Source organism: Ovis canadensis, chromosome Y (genome assembly GCF_042477335.2).
Source record: "Ovis canadensis isolate MfBH-ARS-UI-01 breed Bighorn chromosome Y, ARS-UI_OviCan_v2, whole genome shotgun sequence".
Classification (NCBI taxonomy): Eukaryota; Metazoa; Chordata; class Mammalia; order Artiodactyla; family Bovidae; genus Ovis; species Ovis canadensis.
In genome coordinates this window covers 2687464-2699401 of record NC_091271.1, presented here as the reverse complement: position 1 = coordinate 2699401, position 11938 = coordinate 2687464, and the positions used below count along the sequence as shown (strand labels likewise).

The following is an 11938-nucleotide window of genomic DNA, read 5'->3' as shown; positions in this document are numbered from 1 at the left end:
GTAACATTTGAGTAAGACGGTTGTCTTTTTATTTATTATTAGATTATCTGCATTTTGAGCACTATTCGTGACACAGTTTGTATTAAACGCTGTATGGCTTCCTTTTGGTACAAAACAATAGGATTTCTTTTTTTTTAATGAATTTCCTTGTGAGTGGCAATTTTGTTTGTTTGGTTTAGTTTTTAATTGGAGAATTGCTTTGCAATGTTCTCTTCACCCCTTGTGTACAGCAAGCTAAACATCACAACTCTCCTGACGTCATCGCTCTTTTGAGCCGCTCCACTCGCTGTGTCCCGCCCCCTCTAGGTTGTCATAGAGTGCATGGCTGGGCTCCCTGTGTGGCAGTAACTTCTCAGCAGCGTGGCAGGGAAGGAATGGAGACACAGATGCAGAGAACAGACTCGGGAACACAGTGAGGAAAGGAGAGCGTGACGTGAATGGGAGACAACAGGATTTTCACAGCTGTTGTGATAAACTCATAAGAGTAACTGGCGATTAATTTACCCTGGACTGGCAGACAGTGAGGCCTTCCTATGATGCGATGGTCTTAGGATACATTCCAAGGGGACACGTGTTGGTGGGCAACCAAAAGTAAGACCTGAAAATGATGGAATGCAGAGGTCAAGATGGAAGGGTGATGATGGGCAGATAAGGGGTGCAGTGGCATCCCACTCCAGTACTCTTGCCTGGAAAATCCCATGGACGGAGGAGCCTGGTGGGCTGCAGTCCATGGGGTTGGTAAGAGTCAGACACGACTGAGTGACGTCACTTTCACTTTTCACTTTCATACATTGGAGAAGGAAATGGTAACCTACTCCAGTGTTCTTGCCTTGAGAATCCCAGACGGGGGAGCCTGGTGGGCTGCCGTCTATGGGGTCGTACAGAGTCAGATATGACTGAAGCAACTTAGCAGCAGCAGCAGCAGCTGAAACCACATCCCTGCTAGAAATGATCTGATTCAGGGACCTTCCTGGAGGTGATCCTGCACCTCCACTTTGCCGGGTATAGGTTCTTTTCCTGGTTGGACAACTAAGAACCTGTGTGCTGCTGGGTGCAACCACAAGAGACAAACAGACAAAAAAACAAATTATTATCTGGATTGAAGACCAAAGAGAGGGAACCATTTCACGGACTTCTGAGACATGAAAGCCTTCAATCACCCAGATTTCACAGCCAAAAACTACAACAAGATACTGTACAGAGGGACGTGTGAATGAAAGAGAAAAAATGATATGGCAACCAAAAGAAAAGAAGGAAGACAAAAGAAAAGATTAAACTGTTCCACATAAAGACAGAAAGGATCAACCGAAGAAGTGAGCAGAAGACATACTTGAGACAAGGTGCAACCTAAGCTTAGCGCTCTCAACTCTGATTGGTCCCAGGAGCAGCCAGGACTGGGTGAGCCCTCTGGGGATTGTCCCTCAGCTGAAACTCACTGTTTCTTCATTTCTGCCCTCAGAACAAGACTAATCCTTTAATGTATTGATTTGATAAATCACTATTGATGAAGATGAACATAAGTAAAAACTTGATTAAAAATACAAAACAATAGACTCTTTCGTATGAAGCCAGGAAAATAACTACATGTATAGATTCAGGAAATTTGCTTTTCCCATTTAAATTCTAAAAATTACAAGAAATACTCTCCGGCTTTTTTGCTCACCCAGAGAAACAACAGAGTTACTGAGTAATTACTACATGACTGATTAGGTGGTTAAAAGGTGTTCTGAAAAGGGGTATTGAAAATGAATTGTTGACATGCCTTCTTCATGTAAGGTTAAGGGCATTTGAATGGCTCTTCCTCTTAGAAATTAGGAAGAAAGAGCCCACTGTGAGATGCTTTGTGCTGACATGCTCCTCACTTTTGAGAAACAGGAGACTTTCCAAAGGTCACTTACAAAACAGATTTTCCTTGACTAATCCACACAGTCAATATTTACTTTTAATAATAAATTTTAAACACTCTCTTTTGTTAAGTGAACAACATGGGGAGTAGGGGGGTGCAGGCGGTATGTACCTTGGACAGCTCATCCCATTTTGAATCTCCAGATACAAAGAAAAGTAAATATTCCTGACTTTGAAATTATCACACATGTTCTGTGATTTCTCACTTATTCATAAGCCTCTCTTGAAACAAATCTCATTATGAAAATGACAAAATACCAGATCTATGAAACATTCTTTTAAGACTAATCTCATTATTAAAAGGACAGAGCGCCAGAAAAGTTATCTCTACCAAGCAGGAAACAGAAGATGACGTCTGTGTAACTTTGGTTGTATCAGGAACAACCATTGGTTCATGATGCATCACGCCAACAGATGCTTGCTATAAAAGAGGCACCGGTTTCGCATCCTCTCCAACCCCTGGGACACCCTCAGCTTCTGCAGAAGAAGAGACAGTGAGATGAAGGTTCTGCTGCTCAGTGTTGTCCTTGGTCTGCTTTATGCAGGCCACGGTGAAGCTCAGCTTCTTCTCAAACCGGTACCAGGGGTGGTGCAAGCTGGGAGGAGGTCTTGGGGTATATGTGTGTGTGTGTGTCCCTTTTTGGGTTTGGTCATGTGGATCCGTAAGTCTGGCCATCTCCCTGCAACTCAAAATTGCTCCATTCACTCTCTATATACCTGTTCTGCATGGCCTCTGTATCATCTCTGCTGTCTGTTCATTGGCTCCCATGCTTATTCACTGCTCTTGTAAAACAGATCTCACTGCTCGTGGACTAGGGCTCTTGCATTTGACAAGACAGCTCAAGCCAGCTCAGTAATGCCTCAGTCCTTCCTGAGTGACTTGAGTTTTCACATGATTTTATACCTAGGGCTGTGTCCATAAAGATAGGTAACTTCTGCCCAAGCGAAAGGATAAGAGAAACTCCTGAGGAATGATATCAGCAGAATTTGCAGATGGCCGAAGCTTCCTCACAGGAATTTGATTTCAGTTTTCAGGGGAATGGAAAACACATTACATCGCAGCCAGTAACAAAGACAAGATCACTGAGAACGGGCCATTCCACATTTACGTACGTCATGTTGAGTTTCATGCAAACGACACAGTTGACGTCGACTTTTATGTCAAGTAAGTGAAAATCACCCTGAAGGGAAAACAAAACAAAACAAAACCTGTAAGCTCTTGAGTCTGGTGGAGGGTGTGGCTTCTCCATCTGCAGGGAACTCTCTGGCCGATGTTGAGAGTGTGATGCTGTGAGTTGTGGATGAGCAGGGTCTCCGAGCTGGGGTGGGGGCAGTTCACTTGTGAGTCTCCAGGGGAAGTCCTGGTGCCTTTGCTTAGAAGAGGGTGGGAGTTCTAGAAGCTTCACTGGCATCAACTCATTAAACTCTGCAGCAGGAAGAGGCTCGTGTCCTGGAACCAATCAGGGGCTTGAACCCCTTCTGCAGAGTTTGTTAGAGACGGTTCCCACCGAGCCCAGAACCGAGGGTACTGAGAGAGCCCGCAGTGAGCTCTGCTCTGTGGGGCATCCTCACAAGATAGTTCATCACCACTGAATTCACTGAAGTCCTCACAGCCCCAGATGAGCGTCCTAGTTGGTACTAGGGTAAAGAACATTGATTTCTCCCTGCCAGAATTTTGGAGTGGGTTGCTATTCCCTTCTCTAAGGGGATCTTCCTGACCCCGAGATGGGACCCTCATCTCCTGCGTTGCAGGAAGATTCTTTACCACTGAGCTGAGACAGTATACATACAGTTGAATTATAACCACACATACAGAAACAGACTCATACAAACACACAGATATATATCACACACACACATATATGCACGTGTGTTATCACTAATATTTTAAGAACACCTCTTATCGTCCTCTGCCATCTTTACAATTTTTGTGTCCTGTGTTTAACTTTTCAAGCAGCCACCCTTTCCGAAATCAGCTTTACTGACGTGTATTTATGCGTAATCTGCCCTTTGTCGAGGTCTTAATTCAATGAGCTTTCATAATCCACAACTGTTCAACGAGCTGCACAGTTGAGATAAAGAATTCTGGGCTTCCCTGGTGGCTCGGGGGTTAAGAATCCGCCTGCCAATGCAGGAGACACAAGTTGCGTCTCTGGTCCAGGAAGATCTCCCAAGCTGCGGAGAGACCAGGCACCTGTGACAGAGCTACTGAGCCCGCGCTCTAGAGCGCGATCCAGAGCCCGTGCTCCGTGAGAGAAGCCGCCAGAGGGAGCAGCCTGCGCGCTGGCGCTCAGAGTAGCCCTCGCTCTCCAAAACCAGAGAAGAACCCGCATAGCAACGGAGACCTAGCACAGCCAAAACTAAACATTAGGATCAAATATATTTATATATATAATTTCTCCATCACAGCTCCTTTTCATCACTCATTAATTGACATCTACCCCTCGGGCAACAGGTAAGACCTGACCAGCTTATCCTCACCTTTTCTGGATCTTCAGACGACAAAGTTATGCACGCTGCACCATTTTCCCGGATTTCTCTCACTCAGCACAATGGTTTTAAAATTTAACTTTGTGTCTGCATATACAGGGAGCTATGTTTTTCTGCCACATGAAAGGGCTTGGTTTGCATAGATAAAATTTTGCATATTTGCAGCTTTTGGAAAATTGTTTTGTTCCCACCTTATGATTCTTTTCAGTCACTTCAGTGTATTTCCCTAAAGACTGATAACTGTAAACTCAATTCACTGTGGAGGTTCCTTTACAAGGAGTCTGTTCAAAAATTAACCCAATTCTTGTTGAGTAATTTCCTTTTTAGTATTTGTTTCCTGTGCATTTTATGTGCCAAATATACACTTTTTTCACATACATGTACATAGGACAATATAGGAAGTCACCCAAACTCTTCTGTTACATAGCTGACAGTATATTCTTAACATACACTGCATATGTACAATTTCCTTATATCATATAAGCATATCATGTGTACTTGTGTGTTTGCTTGTGTGTGTGTATGTGTCAATGTGTATACACACATAGATGTGTCTTTAAAGCTTAAATCTTGTATGGTGTTGTGATAAAGAGTGTGCCTTTTGAGAAAACGGAAAATTTTCTTCTAACTCTTGGTGATATTAGGGTCTCACATCCTCTAATGAATCACTCCTGGGTTGTGAGAACACCCGAGGTCTGTCATGATGGCTATTCCTCTCAGTTTCCAGAAACTAAATGAAGGAAAGGCTCGTTCTTATTGGGCTTTCCTAAAATGCTAGACGTCTCCACGTGTATTGGCTGTAAACAGGACCTATATTGTATTTGAAGTTTATCTTTGGAACTACTAGTCAGATCTAATGTGTAGAGAAAGCATCCTTGTCACCGGATAGTTGCTTGATCTTGAACAACAGGTTTCTTCTCTTTGTTCGCATTGTTCACATTTGTTCACATTGTTCCCAGGTACTAAGATGACCCAAGCACAATCTGGGGTGTGATACAAAAAGGAACTAACTATATACCGAATTTTGCCATTTTAATAAAACAACTTGAAATATTTTGTCTTTAAGGTCAGATGGAGAGTGTGTCAGAAAACAAGTCACAGGAGAAAAGGAAAAAACTTTAGTTTATCACATTACATGTAAGTATTTGATGTTGAATGTAAGAGTGTTTCACTGGGAGGAGTGTGTTTGGGTGGAAATCTTGGTCTTGACTTCCTTCAGTTACCCTAAACACCTGCATTCTATTCCTACTAACAATTAGAAGTCAAGGACCAGACTGTCTCCACACAACTGAGTTTTATTCAGTAAGACTAGACCCAGACATCCTAGAGTGTGAAGTCAAGCTGGCCTTAGGAAATATTACTATGAACAAAATGAGTGGAGCTGAGGACATTCAATGTGAGCTAGTTAAAATCCTAAAGGATATTGCTGTTAATATGCTGCACGTAATAAGTCAGCAAATTTGGAAAGCTGAGCATTGGCCACAGGACTGCAAAAGGCAGTTTCTGTTCCCATACAGAAGAAGGGTAATGCCAAAGAATGTTAACTACCACACAGTCATGCTAATTTTACATGCTAGTCAGGTTATGCTCAAAATCCTTCAAGCTGGGCTTTGGCAGCACGTGATCTGAGAATTTCCAGATGTGCAAGCTGGGTTTTGAAGAGGCAGGGGATCCAGAGATCAAATTTTCAACATCTTCTGGATCATGGAGAAAGTAACGGAGCTCCAGAAAAACATTAACTTCTACTTCACTGATTATGCTAAAGACTTTAACTAAAGGCTTGCCACAAACTGTGGACAATTCTTAAAGACATGGGAATGCCAGAACACCGTACCTGTTTCCTAAGAAACCTGTATGCCAATCAAGAGGCAACAGTTAGAGCTGCACATGGAAAAATGCATTGGTTCCAAACTGGAAAGCAGTACCTCGGGGCTGTATATTGTCACCCTGCTCACATAACTTATATGCAGAGTGCATCAGGCGAAATGCCAGGCTAGGTGAATCTCAAGCTAGAATCAAGATTGCCAGGAGAAGTATCAAGAGCCTCTGCCATGCAGATGATACCACTCTAATGGCAGAAAGTGAAGAGGAACTAAAGAGCCTCTGAGTGAGGGTGAGAGAGGAGAATGAAAAAGCAGGCTTAAAACACAGCATTCAACAAACTAAGACCATGGCATCTGGTTCCATCACTTCATGGCAACTAGAAAGGGGAAGGTGTGGAAGCAGTGACAGATTTTATTTTCATGGGCTCCAAAATCACTGCAGATGGTGACTGCAACCATGAATCTAAGAGACGCTTACTCTATGGAAGTACAGGTAAGACAAACTTAGACAGTGCATTTAAAGGCAGAGATGTTGCTTTGCTGACAACAACCCATCGAGTCAAACCTATGGTTTTTCCAGTAGTCATGAATGGATGTGAGAGCAAAAAGATCGTATGATGACTGGATGATAAAGAAGGCTGAGCTCCGAAGAACTGATACTTTCGAACTATGGTGCTCGAGAAGACTCTTGAAGACCCTTGAACTGCAAGAAGATCAAACCAGTCAATCTTAAAGGAAACCAACCCTGAGTATTCATTGAAAGGGCTGATGGTGAACCTGAAGCTCCAATCCCTTGGCCACCTGATAAGAGCCAACTTGTTGGAAAAGAACTCGATGCCGGGAAAGAATGAAGGCAAAAGCAGAATGGGGTGCCAGAGGATTGGATGGAGAGATGGCATCACCTTCCTGATGGGCATGAGTTTGAGCAAACTGAGAGATAGTGGAGAACAGAAGAGCCTGGTTTGGTATAGTCATCAGATCACAAAGAGTCGGAAGTGACCTAGCATCTGAACAACGAGAAAAATGTGACTAAGCACAGGTGTCGAATTTGTATTTTGTACGGTTCTAACCGTGAGCATCCTGAATGTTCATTGGAAGGACTGATCCTGAAGCTGAAACTCCAATACCTTTACACCTAATGTGAAGAGCCAACTCATTGGAAAAGATCCTGATTCTGGGAAAGATTGAAGGCAGGAGAAGAAGCGGATGAGAGGATGAGTTGGTTGGATCCCATCACCGACTCAATGGATAGGAATTTGAGTAAACTGTGGAAGTGAGTGATGGACAGGGAGGCCTGGCATGCTATAGTCTGTGGGGTCACAAAGAGTCAGACATGATTGAGTGACTGGACTGAGACTCACACGGTTCTCACAGAAAATTTACAAGAGCCTTGTGAACCGACGTCTCAAGGTTCTGTCTTGAGATTGCACATTGGCATCAATCACTTTTTAAACATGGTCTTACAACATCTAAATCTGATAAAACTTTGGTGAAAGAACTTAAATCCAAGGAAACTATCCTGAGTTCAATCATAAAGGCAGCTTGTGTTCGAAGCAATGGGGGTCCTGGCTCAGATTTATATCCTGAAGTCCTCCATGAGGGCTCTAAGCACCATTCCTAATTTTAAGTGGCTGAAGAGGTACACGGTTGATGAAAATTTGAATATTTCCGTATGTGATCACAACCCTTGCCGTAACAAAGTATTGGCACAGTTGCAAATGCAATGACCGAAAAGAAGTAAAACGTATGCCTGAAATATTTCCCCATACTTTTGTGGATAATTTCTTACAGTTGATGATTTTTAAACTATGCTTTCATATTCTTCAGTTCAGTTCAGCTGCTCAGTCGTGTACAACTCTTTGTGACTCCACAGACTGTAGCACACCAGGCTTCCGTGTCCACCACCAACTTCCAGAGCTTGCACAAACTTGTGTCCATCGAGTCAATGATACCACCCAACCATCTCATCCTCTGTCGCCCCCTTCTACTGCCACCTTCAATCTTTCCCAGCATCATAATTTCCATATTATTTTTTCCTTTGACTGAATCAGGAATGCTTCCACTGCTATTGTTTCCTTAGATTTTGTAATTCTTTTTAGCTGGATTTTTACAGAGCAAATAACAAGGGAGGGAAATAGAATAGTTTGCCGTCTTGCACAGGTCTGTTTCAGGAGCTAACCCCCAGCTCTGTTTTGTGTAGTGAGGCATCTCACATCAAGCACAGCACAAGCAGTGACCTTGACTGTGACCCGATACCCAGAAGATAGCTTTACTCAACTGTGCCATCGCCTTCACAGCCAATTCAGTGCTGCTGCTATGCCCACCTTGGTGAAGTCATGGTAAAGAACAGGCGGTCACTGATAATCTGAGGACATGCATCGTTTGGCTTAAATTATCCCAATGCAATCCAAGGTTCGTGGACTCATGGTTGGCTTGGGCATGTTGTATATATTTTCGGGGTTATGAGATGGTGAAGCTGTTTCAGCTGGGTTGTTTTTTGTTTTTTTTTTTCTCCTTCTCAAGCAGACTAATGCTTTTCAGTATTTTAGACACTGAGGGAAGGTGTTTTCATGTTTCAGGAACACAGTTGTGCAGTTTACATCCCATCTTGCTGAGTGATTGCAGGAAGCTGTGATGGAGGCCAGGAGAGACAGGATGTAGACTGTTTAGAGGTGACCCACAGTAGGTCAGAGCTGCTTCTTGTCCAGACACATGGGGCAGAGTGGATGGGCAGGGCAGAGAGGAGGGGCAGTGTTCCAGGTGGGGATGGAGCTCACTGCCTGCACGTCCCAGAAGGTGAACTGTCTTCAGAACAACAGATTTGGCAGTGGGCTCTGTAATACCCGAGACTGAGGGGGCAGAGGAAACACAATAATTAATGTAAAGTGTTCTGAAGATTGCCTGGCACAGGCTAAGCACTCAGGAACACAAGCTTATGAATGGTAGGCTTATTTTGGTCCAGAGAAATCAGTGCCATGGCTGGGGTAACAGGAATACAAAGGCTTTTAGAACTTCTGCTTGGTAACACCCTCATGCTGTTGAAAACAGTGCTGGGAACTTCCCCAGTGGTCCTGTGGATAAGAATCGTCTGGCCAACACAGCACTCATGGATTGGACCCCTGACCCGGGACGATCCCACTCACCATGGGACCCAAAACGCATGTGCCATAGCTACTGAGCAGGTGCTCTAGAGCAAGCTAGCAGCAACGACAGAGCCCACGCCTCCTAGAGTCTCTACTCGACAAGAGAAGCCACTGCAACGTGAAGCCCGTGTTCCACAACTAGAGAGCGGCCCCCGGGTCAATGCAGGTAGAGAAATCTGCAGACAGTGACGGCAATTCAGAGTAGCAAAAAATTAACTGAAATTAGACAAGTTTAAAAAAATGCAGCTATTGGTTTCACTAGGACACAGGTTCTAGAAAGCATCTCAGTAGGACAGCAAGGAGTGACTGGTTAAGTATAGGAAAAGGTGAGGTTGAGGGAAAGTCTTGCCTGCTTTTCTTGCTGTTCTAAGCATGGTAGCATGCATTGCACCAATGGATAGAGGCATCCATCAGTACCACACGTGCAGTTCATAAGGCCCTCGGCCTGTCACAATACATCCCACTGCCAGCAAATGAACGTGGGGTTGTACATATGTATCTCTTCTCTCTGTCACAGATGCGGGGCAAAACAAAGTTAAAATTCTTCGACTGTCACTTGACACCATAATAGGATCTATTCACAATGTGGATGAAGACGGAAAAGAGACAGAGTTGGTTGGAATACTCGGTATGTACAGCATTCTCAAATTCCCATTGCCATTGTCAAGCCACATGTTCATGCCAGAACTTTCATTCAGAAAATCACGAGGTAGAGACAATATTCACTATTCAGTGTACAAGCTCTTCGTATTCGTGTTCATTGACTTAAGTATCTTGGAAGGAAATCTACTAAGATACAGGGGCCAAAAATAATTCTCAAACATTTGAACATAGTCTCTACCTGTTGATATTTTTAAAAAAATAATTTTTATAGACTATTAAAAATATATATCAACTAAGCTCAAGCCATGGCTATAATGAGGCTGGCCTGAATTACATCATTTTATATCAGTTTTCTCATGCATTATAACTCCTGGAACAGAAACTTGTAAAATAAATCTTCGTCCTGTTAAATGCACTCTTCTTATGAACAGTGACATGACCCCAAATGACCACACAGAAACACTGAGGTGAGTGTACCATCATGACAGTAGATGTCTGTTTCAGAAAAGGTACTGTGTAGAATGGTTGGCTAAAGAGTAAATTGTCTCCCAAGTGGTATGTGATGGGGTTAATGTGTCTCCACCATGGGAAAACCCTGCTTCCTGCTAAGTGGGGCCCAGAACAAGACAGGAGTACAGGTGCAGGTTCTGGGGAGCTTGAAAAAGAAGTAAATCAGGTGTCTACTGTGATGGGTTGAGTCTCAAATCCATGCAGCTCCTGCAAGTCTTTGGCGGTCCTGCTGCTGATGCTGGCAGGGTTTAGTTACAGAGTTAGAGGGAAATTAAGTCTGAGGACAGCAGACATCTGCAGCATGGGACATGGGAACTGTTTGAGGCTCTCTTAAATTATACAAGTGGAGATCAGATTGGCACATTCAATTCCTTGTTCTGTATATTCAGAAATTTCTGTGCATTCTCCTTTTTGCATGGTGACTTTCAGGCAAACGCGACCAGATTTCAGACAGAGACTATGAGAAGTTCAAAAAGGAGGCAAGTGACAGAGGGATTCCAGAGGAAAATATCATGAATTTCACTGATAATGGTAATGAAATTATACATTTTTCCTGACTATATCATTCCCCTGGTATGTAACTATCAGGAAACAAATCAACTTATTTAAATTTATTTTTCCATACGTAATCTCACGTAGAATGGTGGTTGATGGTGGTTTAGTCTCTAAGTCTTATCTGACTCTTGTAAGTCCATGCACTGTAGCCTGACAGACTCCTCTGTCCATAGGATTTTCCAGGAAAGAATACTGGAGTGGGTTGCAATTTCCTTCTCCAGGCAAACTTTCAGACCCAGGGATGGAGCCTGGGTCTCCTGTACTGCAGGCAGATTCTTTATTGACTGAGCTTCCAGGGAAGCTCCTCTTAAAAAATACTTCACTTAAAAAAGAAAAGAAATCTTAAAAATACTGGGAATGGTAGTAATCAGAGGCTCTTTAATTTCTCCTATTTCATTTTTCCACAGATGACTGTCCAGCAGAGTGAATAAAATTGAGTTCAACAGTTTTGTAAGTAAGCATAGTTCATTACTAATGCTGCCCCACCAGATAAGTCAAAAAGGACACATTGCCATTTTATGCCTAATGCCCAAGTAGTGGCTTCAGTTGTGTCAGACTCTGTATGACCCCCATGGGCTGTAGCCCACCAGGCTCCTCTGTCCATGGGATTCTCCAAGTAGGAATACTAGAGTTGGTTGCCATTTCCTTTCCCAGGGGATCTTCTCAACCAGGGGATCAAACAAATCTGTCTACATTGCCTGTATCAGCAGGCAGGTTCTTTACCACCTGCGCCTATTTCATACAAGCCAAACATTGCATGTAACAATTATTTGTCCGAATAACTTACATTCTAGCACTAGAGAGTTTTGTCTGTTACATTAGGTAATTTCTCTTATCTTGAGACAGTTGAAATTACAAACTGTTTGCTTGATTATTGCTGAGCAGCTTTGGTGAGAGAGCCTTATCCTG

At 43.2% G+C, this 11938-nt stretch overlaps 1 long non-coding RNA gene across 1 annotated transcript; it reads left to right on the top strand.

Annotated features, from left to right (window-relative positions):
• Positions 1-9900: 9900 nt before the first annotated feature.
• Positions 9901-11478, top strand: LOC138431503 (uncharacterized). The gene is made up of 3 exons (XR_011253711.1): positions 9901-9989; positions 10904-11005; positions 11437-11478. It is a non-coding gene; the product is annotated as an uncharacterized lncRNA (long non-coding RNA).
• The last annotated feature ends 460 nt before the right edge of the window (positions 11479-11938 follow it).